General features: G+C 41.5%; 1 protein-coding gene across 1 annotated transcript in view; it reads right to left on the reverse strand.

Annotated features, from left to right (window-relative positions):
- The window catches only part of CALN1 (calneuron 1), a 452,243-nt gene that overhangs the window by 81,322 nt on the left and 356,216 nt on the right, over positions 1 to 14,705 (reverse strand). The gene's annotated exons all lie outside the window — the stretch shown is intronic.

The following is a 14,705-nucleotide window of genomic DNA, read 5'->3' on the forward strand; positions in this document are numbered from 1 at the left end:
ACTTCTCTGGGAACTATTTCATAGTGTCTACCACCTTAAAACTCTGGACCTCCCCCCCAAAAAGGAAGTGTGGGGGCGGGGACCACTCAATCAGGAGAGGATGACCCAGAGTTTTAGTCCAAACGCTGTGTCTAGATAGATGTGTGACATGAGGATGTCATTACACCACTCTGGGCCTCAGTTTTCTCATTTGCAAAGTGAAGGCAATAATGAATATCTGTTCTACCTCCTTCACGAGAAGAAAGAGTAGTACAGGAGAAAGAGGGAAGGGAAAGAGAAGAGATTGACATTTATTAAAGCACCTACTATGTGCCAGGCACTGCACTAAACACTTACAAATATTACCTCCTTTGACCCTCACACCAACCTTAGGAGGTAGATGATATTATTATCCCCATTATTCAGCTGAAGAAACCGAGGCAGACAGGGGGTTAGGTGCCTAGCCCAGGGTCATACGGCTAGTAAGTGTCTGAGGCTGGATTTGAACTCAGGTCTTCCCGACTCCAGGCCCAGTATCCTAAGCACTGTGGCACCTAGCTGCCTTGTGATTATAGGGTTTGGAGTCCTTGGATCTGGGTTTGAACGTTTCCTCTACTCCTTATTATCTGTATGACATAGGAAAGTCATTTAATCACTCTGGACCTCAATTTCCTTATCTGCAAAATAAGATGGTCGAACAAGGTGACAGTTGAGGAACCTCCCAGCTTAAAAGCTAAGAATATGCAAGAGGAGGTGTGAGAAAACGCTTTGAGAAGTAGGACAATTTGTACCAATACTGGAGAGTATTTTCATTCATCTTTTTTGAATACCCAAAGGAGTTATGAAAGTTTATGTGATAGCGGTGGGGAACTCCCAGTGAGCAAACTTCTCCCCACCAGTGCAGATCACAACTCTTCTCCGATAAAGTAGAGACATCCTAGGGAGTTGCTTGAGGCACATAGATTAGCCCTGGATCACAGACCCAGTAAGTGTCAGAGGTAGAATTGGAACCCAGGTTTCCCCGAGTTCAGCGCAGTACAAAGGGAAGGACATTGTCTCAGCATTCTACAGTGAAATGATTGCTGGGTTTGCAGCCAGAGGACCCGGGTTTGAATCCTGGTTTTGCCATTTTCTACCAATATCTGGGTCTCAGTTTCCTCTCCTATAAAAGTTGGATAAGATGGTTTTCAAGGTCCCTTCCGGCTCCAGATGTATGATGCTATCATCCTCCACTCAGTATATTCCAAAGGAGAGGCTGTGTAGTATAGTGGATAAAGAAGACTGGGTTCAAATCCTGTTTCAGATACTTATAAGCTATGGGACCCAGAGTAAGTCAGGGATTTAGTTTCTCTGGGACTCAGTTTTCTCTCCTTTAAAATGAGGGGATCAGACCAGGTAAAATCGGAGATTCCTCCTGGCTCTATGATGCTCAGACACTAAAGTGTCATGGGCCTAAGTTTCCCTGTCAGTAAAATACAGGCATTGGAATAGCCTCTGAAATCCTTTCCAGTTCTGGACTATGAACCTGTAATCCTAAGTCACATCAACTCTCTCGAACTGTTTAGAATTATAGGACTGGACAAGCAGACTTCTAAGAGCCCATCTCATCTCTAGACCTATAACCTTCTGCTAAACAGAAATGAAACAGCTGTCTGTTGGAAATACGGGCCCTGCTTTCTGAAATCTTGGCATCCCACTGATACTGTCAGAATCCAGGGAGCTAAGAGTGTACTCTTCTTCTTTGCATCTCTCAGGCCTTCCAAATCGCAGTCTGTCTCCCCTCCCCACGCCCACCTTTAAGACTCAGCAGGGATAAACCTTGCCCTAGTCACATATATGACAAGACACTCTAAGGTGCTTGTTACCATGTCAGGTTTAGGGGGCTGGCTACAGTCTGTTGCTCACCTGGTAAAACCCATATCCTAGCCTCTCCACCCCCGGCTAGGTCTCTGGGGGATCTATCCATCTGCTGATTCGCCAGTACACCAAGACTCTGCCTTGAGTAAACCAAGTTGGCTGCCTTGAGACTTGCTGTTTAGCATGTGCTTAAAATAACTTCCCTGGGTAAAGAAGCCTTGACTGTAGTAGTTCAAAAAACTGACTTCTATAGGAAGTTAGACAGTGTGGTATAGTGGATGGCACTGTGGATTAGAATCAAAGAATGTCATGTGGGAAGGGAGCTAAGAAATCATTTAGGAAGCCCCTCCCATCCTTTTTTTTTCCTTTTCAAGCTTATTACACGACTCCCCTCCATGTACACCAGGGTCCAGTCATTCTGGTCTATTAGATTCCTCACACATGACACTCCAGCTCTCATCTCTGGGCTGGCCATCTCCGTGCCTGGAATGCTTTCCCCTCCTCACCACGGCCTCTTAGAATCCCTGGTTTCTTTCAAGAATCAATCCAAATGCCACCTTTTGCATGATACTCCCTAGTTACTGCCCTTAGTTGTTGTTGTTGTTGTTGTTGTGTGTGTGTGTGTGTGTGTGTGTGTGTGTGTGCATACACACACACATATAAGTTGATGTTTCTTCCGTTAGATTGTCAGCTCCTTAAGGACAGGAACTGTTTTATACTTGTCAGTCAGTCGATAAATATTTATGAAGTACCTACTATGTGTCAGGCACTGTACTAAGCCCTGGCGATATAAAGAAAGGCAAAAGACAGTCCCTGCCCTCAAGGAGCTCACAATGAAATGGGAGAGACAACATGAAATTAATTACGTACTAACAAGCCATATACAGCATACATCAGAGATTATCAACAGAGGGAAAGCACTAGAATTACGTGGGATTGGGAGATGTTTCCTGTAGAAGGTAGGATTTTACCTGGGACTCAAAGGAAGCCAGGGAGGTCAATAGCCAGAGTTGAGGAGCAAGTAGCCCCAGCACCAAGCACAGTGCCTGGCACATAGGAAACATTTAATAATGACTAGTTAATTTGTTGATTTTTAGAAATGAAGAAATTGAGGTCCAGAAATTATCAGTCATTAGATCACAGTTTTAGAGCTGGAGGGGGCCAGCTAATCCAACCCGCTTGATTTATAGATGAGGAAACTCAGGCCGGGAAATTAAATGACAGCTCAGTATTTTCAAGTTGCGCTGGAGAAGACTGTTAAGAGTTCCTTGGACAGCAAAGAGATCAAATCAGTCAATGATTAAAGAAATTAACTCTGACTATTCATTGGAAGGACAAATGCTGAAACTGAAGCTTAAATACTTTGACCACATAATGAGAAAACAGAACTCATTGGCAAAGACTCTGATGCTGGGAAAGATTGAAAGCAAAAGGAAAAGGGGATGGCAAAGGCTGAGATGGAAAGATAGTGTCTTGGAAGCAACAAAGATGAAATTGGACAGACTTTGGGAGATAGCAGAGGACAGAAGAGCCTGATGTGCTATGGTCCATGGGGATCACAAGGAGTTGGACATAACTGAACAACATCTGAGCAGCAGAGTTCAGAGTAGAATCCAAGTCTTCTGATTCCAAATCCAAAGCCCTTTGCACTGTACCAGAGATTCATCTTCCATGAATTAATCATTCACTAAGCATTTATTAAGTACTGATTATCTGCCCTATCTGTGCTAGGCACTAGGGATACAAAGAAAAAAAATGAAACAGTTCCTGCCTTCAAGAAGCTTGCATTCTATGGGGGAGACAATGTGTACACACACACACATACACACACACACATACACACACACACATACGCACACATATATATACACACTAAGTACATACAAAAATCACACAGGTTGAAATTAGGGTGGGTAGGGAAGCACCGCTCACTGGGGGATAAGAAGAAGGTGGTGTTTAAGCTGAGCTTCAAAGAGAACTTGAAGGCCACAGAATGGAAGGAGGGCATTCCAGACATGGAGAGAATTCAGTGCAATGTGTGGAGATGGTAGATGAAATGTCATGTGGGAGGAAAATCAGAACAGCCAGTTTGAATGACCATAGATGGAGTGAAGGGGAAAATAGAAAGGTGGATGCAGAGAAGCAGTGTGGCAGAGTAGACTGTGTACTAGACTTAATCAATATCAGGAACATATGAGTTCAGATCCTGATTGTGATACTTAGTAGCTAACTCTGTTACTGACTCTCCCCAAGTGTCAATTTCCTCATCTGTCAAATGAGGATAACACCAGGAGTTCCTATTTCATAGAGCTGTTGTGAAGCTTAAATAATATAACGTATACAGAGGGCTTTGCAAACATGAATGCGCTACACATAAATGTTAGTTATTATGGACTTATTGAATTAGCATCAGAAAGGACTTTTAGATGTCACATAGTCTAACCTGGTCATTTTACAGATGAGCAAATGAGGCCCAGAGAGGTTAACTGAACCCAGATAGCCTGAATTCAAATGCAGCAAACCTCCTTGGCTTGCTGAGGCTCACAAAGATAGTTAGTATCTGTGGCAAGATTCAAACTCAGACCTCCTGACTCCAAGTCCAACCTTTCATTCACTTCCTGATAGGCTGCCCACCCTTCAAGAATCAAAGTCATCAGAACCACTTCTAACCTCACTCTACAATTTACTGGATACAAATTAAGTTCATGATACATAGTTTAGGAAACCACGGTGTTTACCTTAACTCTCCCAAACTTCAGTAGAGTGCCAGACTTGGAGTTTAAATCCAGCCTCACACATTTAGTAGCTATGTAACTCTGGGCAAGTTATTTAACCTCTGTTTGCCTCAGTTTCCTCATCTGTAAAATGGAGATAACAATAGCATCCACTTTCCACGGTTGTTGTGAGGATCAAAAGTGATAATAATGGTAAAGTGTTTAGCACAGTGTCTGCAACATTGCAAACACTAAATAAACATTATCAATTATTATTTTATTGTCATTATTATTATTCCCGATTTGTAAAATGAGAAGGTTGGAATAATTAGCCTTGGAGCTGCCTCTGAGCCCTAGATCAAGGACCTTCTGTACAAAAGGGATGAAATGAAAAAGGAAAGAATCCAGCCTTGGGCACAGGGCTTGAGTTTCTACCAGCTCTAGGGGTTTGTGCTCACCATGGGAAATGGACTCTCAAGCAACAATTTAGGTTACCACCACCACCCCCGTTCACTCTCTTAAGGATGGATGGATGGGGGTTAGGTAGAGTGGATATGATGGGAAGAGACCAGGAGCCAGAAACCTGTGTGACCCTGAAGACCACAGCAGGGTTTAGCAATGCCCATTATTGCTACTAGAAGAGTAGAAGGGAAAAAGAAAATGGAGAAAAGAAGTAGGAGAGACAGAAAACAGACAGTGGTGCAGTAGGAACACTACAGAAGGTATCAGAGGAGCAAATTCACAGATCCTAGATTGAGAGCTGGAAGGGGCTATAGTGGTCATGTAGGCCAAGCCCTTTATTTTAGATGTGAGCGTATTCACAATATTGGGTAAGGCTTTAATAGGGAGTGGGATTGGAGCCCCTTCCAAGGAGCTGGGCATCAGCACATGGGGACTTGTAAGAGAAAAGAAGGTGAGAAAATGGAACACTTGTGTCCATTTCTCCAGAGCCAAAACTCCTTGGGAAATGCTTCACTTAAACTCCCTCCTCCAACTGATGAGAGAACTGATGTTCAGAGAGGAAATAGACTTGTCCATGGTTATGCAGATTATGTCATTAGCAGAGCTAGAAATGGAACCCAGGTCCTCCAAAGTCAAATCCAGCACTTCCCTGCATCCTGCTGACTCTTTCAGCTTTATTGCTCACTTCTGATGTGACTGAGCAATTTATTCCTCCTCTCTGGGCCTCAGTTTACCCTTCTGCCTCATAAAGAACTAGAATCTCTAAAGTCTTTTCCAAATTTAAATTCTACATAGTGACCCATGAGACACTTCCAGAAGGCAGGTAAAGTTATAAAGCAGGGACCCAGGCTAGAATCCCAAAAAAATAACTTGTCACACTGCTGGAATGTAAGTTCCGTGGAATCCTGCTCTGATCTCTTTCTGGGTGCCATGACCTGGCCCCTGGTAGCTACTTTCTATTCAACTCTTCATTTTCCTGTATCTACTCAGACCAGCATGGACTTTGATCCTCACTTATCATTTGCTCCAATTCTCCCTCATAGATACAGACTTTGATTCTGGCTAGACTTTGATTGTGGCTTTGACCCTGAACTACCATAGCAAAGGGTACATGCCATACATAGGAAACCGTGAAAAGGAGGCCATCAGGTAGAGATTCATAATGAAAGCACCACTAAACTCCACATTTATAGAAAAGAGTTTAGTCTGTGGGAATGAGAATTTCACCAGAAAGTCAAAGGGTTGTTCTAGGAACAACCCCAAGTTCACTTTCCTGAGAGTGTGTGTTATTTTAATGCTATATTTGTCTTTTGTAACTGTTTATGGGCTCCTATCAGTCCTTTTCACTTAATGTCTTTGTGGGGGGAGGTGAAATAAAGGCTTTCCTACACTTAGTATGCACATAGTAATTTGAGTGCTTGTACAGGAATCAGTGACCCTTTTTGTTATCTATATTTAAAGAAATCTGGAAATGAAGTATACCATAAGCATATTTCAGAGACTTCTTGAAATAACTCTAGTTAGGAACAATGAGCCTAAAAGAAAAAATTAAATGGAAAGCAGTCAGCCTCTGGGATCAAATACAGCCTATATGAGCTCAAAGTCCTTTGAGGTACCCTGAGGCATAGGTCGCACTAGCATTCAAGGTTCTCATGAACTGGTACCACTCTATCTTTCCAGCACATCTCATATAACTCCCTTTCTGACTATGATCCAGACAAAGTGGCCTGTTCTCTTTTCTGAGAAGACAGTATGCTTGCTAGCTTTACTCAGGCTATACGCTCTGCCTGAAAGGTCCAACAGCCCCTAATTAACCTTTTAAGTCCACATCAAATGTCACCTTCCAGGAATCCTTCCTTCATCTCTTTATTAGGCAACAACCTTCCTTATGCCCACCCCTACTTCCTCCCCTGATCTCACATAGGATTTTATTTTCTAGAGCTCTGATATGTCCTTAATCTAATACTGTGTATTGCAGTTCCCTATGAATGCATCACATTTCCCTTCTAGTCCATAAGGGCAGAGACTTTGTTGTCTCTGAATTTTGTATCTCTCTCCAAAGTGTTCTGCACATGTTAGGCATTTAATAAAGATATTTTTAAATTAAAGGCAGCAGCTTAGCACTGACCTGTTAGGAGAAGTGAGGTCTCTGTGACCAATAGGTCTATAATTTAACATTTTAATTCCTCTGATATTCTCATAAGATCTGAAGATGCTAGAACTGGAAGGAAGCTCAGAGGTCAACTACAGCTAATTCAACCCTCTCATTTTACAGAAACTGAGGCTGACCCAGAATTAGTGACTTGCACAAGGTCCCAGAGGTAGCAGTATCAGAGCTGGGATACCAAGATCACCATTCTAAATCCAGTGGTCCTTCCCCTGTATCAGACTGCAGCCTCTAGTTTTCTTCCTGTGAAATATTTCCTCAGCTTTGCAGGATATTTGATATACTAAAGTAATGTATGCCCATAATGACAATACTCTATGCACTTTTCTAGGGCAACATCATATTCAGATCATAGAGTTCAGCTTCCTTTCCTCTGTCTCTCTCTCCTTTGAGACACCTCTCCAATTTCATCCAGATGACACAGATCTTTTCAGTTCTCCCAAAGGAGAGTGATTAAACTCCTATATTCTTTCTATTCCTATAAACTCTAGAGTTTAAAGTCCTTTACAACCTGAAGCCAACCTACCTTTCCATACTTCTCATATCTATTTCTCTCCTTTATACACTCTATGGTCCAGCCAAACTGGCTGTTCCTCACATATGACATTCCATCTTCCATCTCTGTCTTTGCTCAGTCTGATCCACATGCCTGGAACACTTCCTTCCTTCTTTTCCCATCTTCAGATCCTTTGTTTCCTTCAATACTCAGTTCAAGTACCAACTTCTACATTAAATCTTTCCTGATAACCACTCGCTAGGTGCTAGTGTCTTCCCTCCCAAAAATGACCTTGTATTTATAACATTGCATTATATCTGTGTGTGTGTATGTATCAACATTCTCATCTTCTTCCTTTATATGTTTTGTCTCACAACTCCTCCCCCATTAAATGTAAGTTCCATAAGGGAGGGACTATTTCACTTTTGTCTTTACGTGCCCAGAAACCAGGAAGGTCTGGGATCAAGGTTCTTCTTTTGACACATAATCGCTGTGTGACCCTAGGCAAGTCACTTAACCTCTTGGTGCTCTAGGCAACTCTTTAAGACTAGAAGTTTGAGAAAAAGTGCCAATTTACATTGCTAGAGAGAGTATCTTCATTGAGAGTTCCCTATAACAATTAAATCACAGGTCCAATCTCTACCTCTATACCCAGTATGAGTATAGTGCCTGCAAATAGTAGGCACTTAATAAATGCTTGTTGATTGCTTGCCTCTTACCTAAAAGGGAATGATAAACAAGAATATGCCAAGACATACAAGGTAAGAAGCATAAAGACGAGAAGAGATCCATCAAAAGGTTAACTCTATGCCAAAGTGTTCACTTCCTTCTTAAGTCATTTAAGAGAGAGTGAGCTACAAAGGTGCCTCTGGCTGAAAAAGACAATGGAGCATTGGCATTGCCCATCTAATTCTTTTTGGTTTTTTTTTTAGGCAATTGGGGTTAAGTGACTTGCCCAGGGTCACACAGCTAGTAAATGTCAAGTGTTTGGTCTGAGGCTGGATTTGAACTCAGGTCCTCCTGACTTCAGGGCCAGTGTTCTATGCACAGCACCACCTAGCTACCCTGTACCCATCTAATTCTCACCTTCAACTTTTGGAAGGCCTTGCTTAAGGCTCATTGATCAAAACAAACATCTGGAAACAAGGGCACACCTCAGTCGATAAGATGAAGCAGCTGGTTTGCCAGGGGCATGGTATCACCACTGTCTTGCTGAAAATCCCACTTTAATCAGTGAGAGGGGGCAGTGGATTACTGTTAATGCCCTCACATCCTAGGGCACATTGCTCCAGATACTTGGGGAAAGAGGCACAGATTTTACCAGGCTTGGCCATTGGGAGATGGTATGGTGGAGAGTCAAAGAACCTGGATTTGAATCCACCACTCTGGTTCATGCTACCTGGATGACTTGGGTAAGTCTCTTAATCTCCCTGGTCCCTATTTTTCTCATCTGTAACATAAGAGGATTGTACTATATGGCCTCTGAGATCTCTCCTAGAACTAAGGGGTAGGAAGGACAAGAATAGTCATGAATATAGGAATAGCAATGTCTCTAAAATTTAAAACCAGACGCCAGTGTTCACTATTGTCAGGAATAATAATCAACATAGATCAAGCATTCTCCAGCTTCTAAAATATTCTCCTCACTTAGAAAAGTCTGCCAGCCCAAATCTGTAGGGAATTTGCACAAATCTAAAAAGTGAAGAGCAATTCTCCAGTGGGCCAGTTGGTCAAAAGACAAACTGTTTTGAAAAGAAAAAAAATGTAAACTATCAATAACCATCTGCAAAGAAAATACATAAAATCACTAACAATCAGAGAAATGCAAATGAAAATAACCCAGAGAAATCATCTCCTACCCATCAAACTAGCAAAGATGCAAAAAGATGGAAAAATTCATTGTTGGAAGGTCTATCCAAAGACAGGTATGTTAATTCCCTGCCTGTTGGGCTACAGATTGCTTCAGCCCTTCTGGAAAACAATTTGGATTTGTGCAAATTGTTCATACATTTTGAAACATGCATTCTATCATGGAGACAATAGAAATTATATATCTCCAACTGCCTTTTGGACATATCAAACTGGATATTTCATAGACATCTTAGACTCCACAAGTCCAAAACTGAATCATGATCTTTTCCCCCAAACCTTCCTCTCTTTCTAGCTTCTGTATTACTTTTGAGGCTACCACCATCTTCTCAGTTATTCAGGCTTGCAACCAAAGAAGCATCCTTGACTCCCATCTTTCACTACACATATCCAATCTGTTGCCAAGCCCTGTTGCCATTACCTTCAAAACAACTGTCATATGAACCTTCTCTCTTTGGACACTATCACCACCCTGGTTCAGGCTCTCATCACATCATGTCAGGACTATTGTAATAGTCTGCTGGTTGGTCTCCTTACCATAAGTCTCTCCCCACTACAATCTATCCTCCACTCAGCTGCCAATGTGATCTTTCTAAAGTACAGGTCTGGGGGCGGAGCCAAGATGGCACAGTAAAAGCAGTGACTTGCTTGAGCTGTCCCCCAAACCCCTCCAAATACCAATAAAAATGGCTCTAAACAAATTCTAAAGAAGCAGAACCCACAAAAAGACAGAGTGAAACAAATTTCCAGCCCAAGACAGCCTGGATGGTTGATCAGAAAGGTGTATCGCAGCAGGCTGGGAGAGGAGCACAGTTTGGCATGGACGCACAGGCCGCAGAGACCCTGGAACAGTCCTCCGACGACTGAATCACAGGCAGCTGTGGTGGTTTCCAGACTTCTCAACCCATGAAGGCCAAAGACAACTTGGAAGGTCAGTGGGAAAAGTCTGTGTCAGCGGGGAGAGAGAGAAGCAGGTGGTTTCAGTTCCAGTCCCTGAGCTCAGTGGGGGCAGCGGAGGTCCTGAGCTTCTGGCCCACAGACTGAGGGGGAATCAAGTGGCTGATCAGAGGGGGATTGCAGGGATCTCTCTGCTGGTGCAGGATTCTCTTGCTTTACCAGTGCTTGGATCTGGGTCACAGTTCTGGATGGTGGTCCTGGGGCAAGAAGGAGCACTGGCGTGGTGGAGTTTGTAGTGGCTGTGGAGAGGAAACCCTCCTCATAGTTCCAAGACAGAAAAGAGTACTCATAGACCAAAGCACAGGCCAGGAAAGGAGTAAACATCTCACCCTTGATCATACCACCTTGGAGGAACTGAAAATTTACAGGTCCCTAAAAGTATCTCTGAACACAGCTGCACAAAACCCCTGAAGTTTGGGACAGCACATTCTCCACACTGGAAACAGACTCCTACCTTAACAAAGAGTTTATAACTCAAGTAATTGGCTGAGATCATGAGCAAGCAGTGCAAAAAGAGTCAGACTATATTATCTTACTTTGATGACAAAGAAGATCAAAACATACAACCAGAAGAAGAAAACAAAGCCAAACCTCCTACATCCAAAGCCTCCAAGAAAAATATGAATTGGTCCCAGGCCATGGAAGAGCTCAAAAAGGATTTTGAGAAGCAAGTAAGAGAAGTAGAGGAAAAACTGAGAATGATGCTAAAGGAGACACAAAAAAAATACTGAAGAAAATAACACCTTAAAAAATAGCCTAGCCCAAATGGCAAAAGAGGTCCAAAAAGCCAATGAGGAGAAGAATGCCCTTAAAAGCAAAATTAGCCAAATGGAAAAGGAAGTCCAAAAGCTTACTGAAAAAATACTTCCTTAAAAATTAGAATGGAGGAATTGGAAGATAAGAACAATTTGAGAAATCAAGGCACTGTAACACTAATCAAAAGGAACGAAAAAATAGAAGAGAATGTGAAATATCTCATTGGAAAAACAACTGACCTGGAAAATAGATCCAGGAGAGAGAACTTAAAAATTATTAGGCTATCTGAAAGCCATGATCAAAAAAAGAGCCTAGACATCATCTTTCAAGAAATTTTCAAGGAAAACTGCCCTGATATTTTAGAACCAGAGGACAAAATAGAAATGGAAAGAATTCACTGATCACCTCCTGAAAGAGATCCCCAAAAGGAAATTCCTAGGAATATTGTAGTCAAATTCCAGAATTCCCAGGTCAAGGAGAATATATTGCAAGCAGCCAAAAGGAAAAAATTCAAGTATTGTGGAAACACAATCAGGATAACACAAGATTTAGCAGCTTCTACATTACGGGTCCAGAGGGCATGGAGTATGATATTCTGGAGGGCAAAGGAATTAGGACTACAACCTAGAATCACCTACCCAGCAAAACTGAGCATAATCCTTCAGGGTAAAAAATGGTCATTCAATGAAATAGAGGACTTTCAAGCATACCTGTGGAAAAGACCAGAGCTGAATAGAAAATTTGACCTTCAAATACAAGACTCAAGTGAAACATGGAAGAGGTAAACAGGAAAGAGAAATCATAAGAGACTTATTAAGGTTGAACTGTTTACATTCCTGCAGGGAAAGATGATATTTGTAACTCATGAGTCATTTGTCAGTATTAGGGTAGGGGGAGGGAAAAATTATATGTTTGTATAAATAGATAGATAGAGGGCACAGGGTGAGTTGAAGATGAAGGGGTGATATCTGGAAAATAAAATGAAGGGGTGGGAGAAGATTATACTGGGAGAAGGAGAAACAGAGAAGTAGAATGAGGTAAAATATCTCACATGAAACAGACAAAAAAAGGCTTTTACAGTGGAGGGGAAATGGGGGAAGGTGAGAGGGAATAAGTGAATCTTATTCTCATAGGATTTGGCTTAAGGAGGGAATAACATACACAATGGGGTATGGAAATCTATCTTACTCTACAGGAAAATAAGGGGGAAAGGGGAAAAGAGAGCAGGGGGTTGATAGAGGGGAGGGCAGATTGAGGGAGGGGATAATCAAAAGCAAACACTTCTGAGGAGGGACAGGGTCAAAAGAGAGCATAGAATAAATGGGGGGTAGGATAGGATGAAGAGAAATATACTTAGTTTTTCACAACAGGACTACTATGGAAGTGTTTTGCATGAGTACACATCTATATCCTGTATCGAGATGCTTGCCTTATCAATGAGGGTGGGTGGGGAGGGAGGAAGGGAGAAAATTTGTAACCCAAAGTTTTAAAAACACATGTTAAAAAAATAAACAATAAAATAAAATAAAATAAAGTACAGGTCTGACCATGTCACTCTAGTACTCAATAAACTCTAGTGTCTCCCTATGATCTCCAGGATCAAATAGAATCCTCTGCCATTCAAAACCCTTTATAACCTATCCCCTCTACCCTTCCAGTCTTCTTGCATTTTACACCCTCCCAATGATGCTGGCTTCCTTGCTTTTCCTCCCACAAGATACTCCATCTCCACACTCTAGGCATTTTCATCAGCTGTTTTCCATGTCTGCAATATTTGCCCTCCTTATCTCCACTTCTTGGATAACCTGGATCCCTTCAAGTCAAAACTAAAATTCCAGCTTGCACAGTAAGCTTTTCCTGATCTCCCTTAATCCTAGTGCCTTCTTTCTGTTCATTATTTTTAATTTACCCCATATATCACTTGGTTGTACATAGTTGTTTGCATATTATCTCCCCCCACTAGACTGTGAGGTCCTTGAGAGCAGTGGCAGCTTTGCCTTTCTTTCTATCCCCAGAACTTAGCACAGTGCCTAGCACAGACTAGGTACTTAATACACGTTTATTAACTAACTGACCAACTAATCATGAGTAGATTAGCAGAAAAAATGGCCTATAAATACAAAAATGTTCACTTCTACATATCTGTGATAACAAAAAACCTAGAAACAAAACAAGTGCCCAATGACTGGGAAATGGCTGAAGAAATTATGGTACATGGATGTAATGGAAAACTACCAAAACACAGGGAATGTTACATAAAATGAGGGTGATGGAGGAAAGCAAAGATAAAAGAGCAATATACCCAACAACTGCAAAAATGAAAATGTTGGAGAGGCAGTCCAATCACAATGGTCAATGCTAGTACCATGGAAAGAAATTCTAGTCAATTATAATGATCGGTGCTAGTACCAATGGAAGGAAGCTCTAGTCAATTACAATGTCTAATGTTAGTACCATGGAGAGAAGTTCTAGTCAATTACAATGGTCAATTGCCAATGGAAACACACCTCCTTTCTGTTAATAATCAATGGACAACTGTTTTCTCAGAGATTGTACTTTGCAATGGGGCTTGTGGGAAACATTTTGACATAACATCAAAACAAAATATTTCAATGTATTTTTGACAGCATCCTCTTCACAAGGATGACAACTGCCTACAAGGTGGGTTATAGGATGACAGACCTATAGAAAAAATAGAAAAAATCTCAGAGGACAATTAGTCCAACCCTATCCTTTCAACAGATGAGAGAACAGGAGCCCAGGGAGAGTATAGGATTATCAAATTGTAGATTTAGATACCAATTATGAATAAAATAAAATATAAAAATATACTTATTATATGGATAGAATGTTTATTCTATTAATAAATATATAAATTAAATATAATATTAAAGCATCAAATTATAGATTTTGAGATGGAAGAGACCTCAAGGACTATATAACCCAACTCCCTTTTTTATAGTCAAGGAAACAGGCAGAGGGAGGGTCACACAGCTAGGAAGCACGAGATTGGAAGACAGGATCTTTGACTCCAGAACCATTATTCTTTCTACTGTGTGATACTGTGATATGAAGATTCTTCAATGGTGTGGTAATTTCAGGGCCTAGGATTAACAGGCCCTTTGTTGATGTCTTTTAACTTTCAAGAACATCTAATAAGGCAGCTCTAACTTAAGAGTCAGCTATACCCAAATAAGAGCTTCTAGGAATAGACTAGGATTTCATTGCCTTAGTGTGCTCCTGGTCAGTAAACTCCCTCTACCAATGCAGAGCAGAAACTGTTCTGCAATGAAGAGTTCTAAGAAGTTTGCCTGGAGCAATGAAAGGTTAAATAACTTGCCAAAAATTAGTCAGTGGCAGGACTTGAACCCAGGTCTTCCTGACTCAAGACCAGCTCTCTATCCATTATGGTAGGCAGCCTCTCAGTAAATAGACCACTATGTGCTAT

Source organism: Vombatus ursinus, unplaced genomic scaffold (genome assembly GCF_900497805.2).
Source record: "Vombatus ursinus unplaced genomic scaffold, bare-nosed wombat genome assembly UNPS02014768.1, whole genome shotgun sequence".
Taxonomy (NCBI): domain Eukaryota; kingdom Metazoa; phylum Chordata; class Mammalia; order Diprotodontia; family Vombatidae; genus Vombatus; species Vombatus ursinus.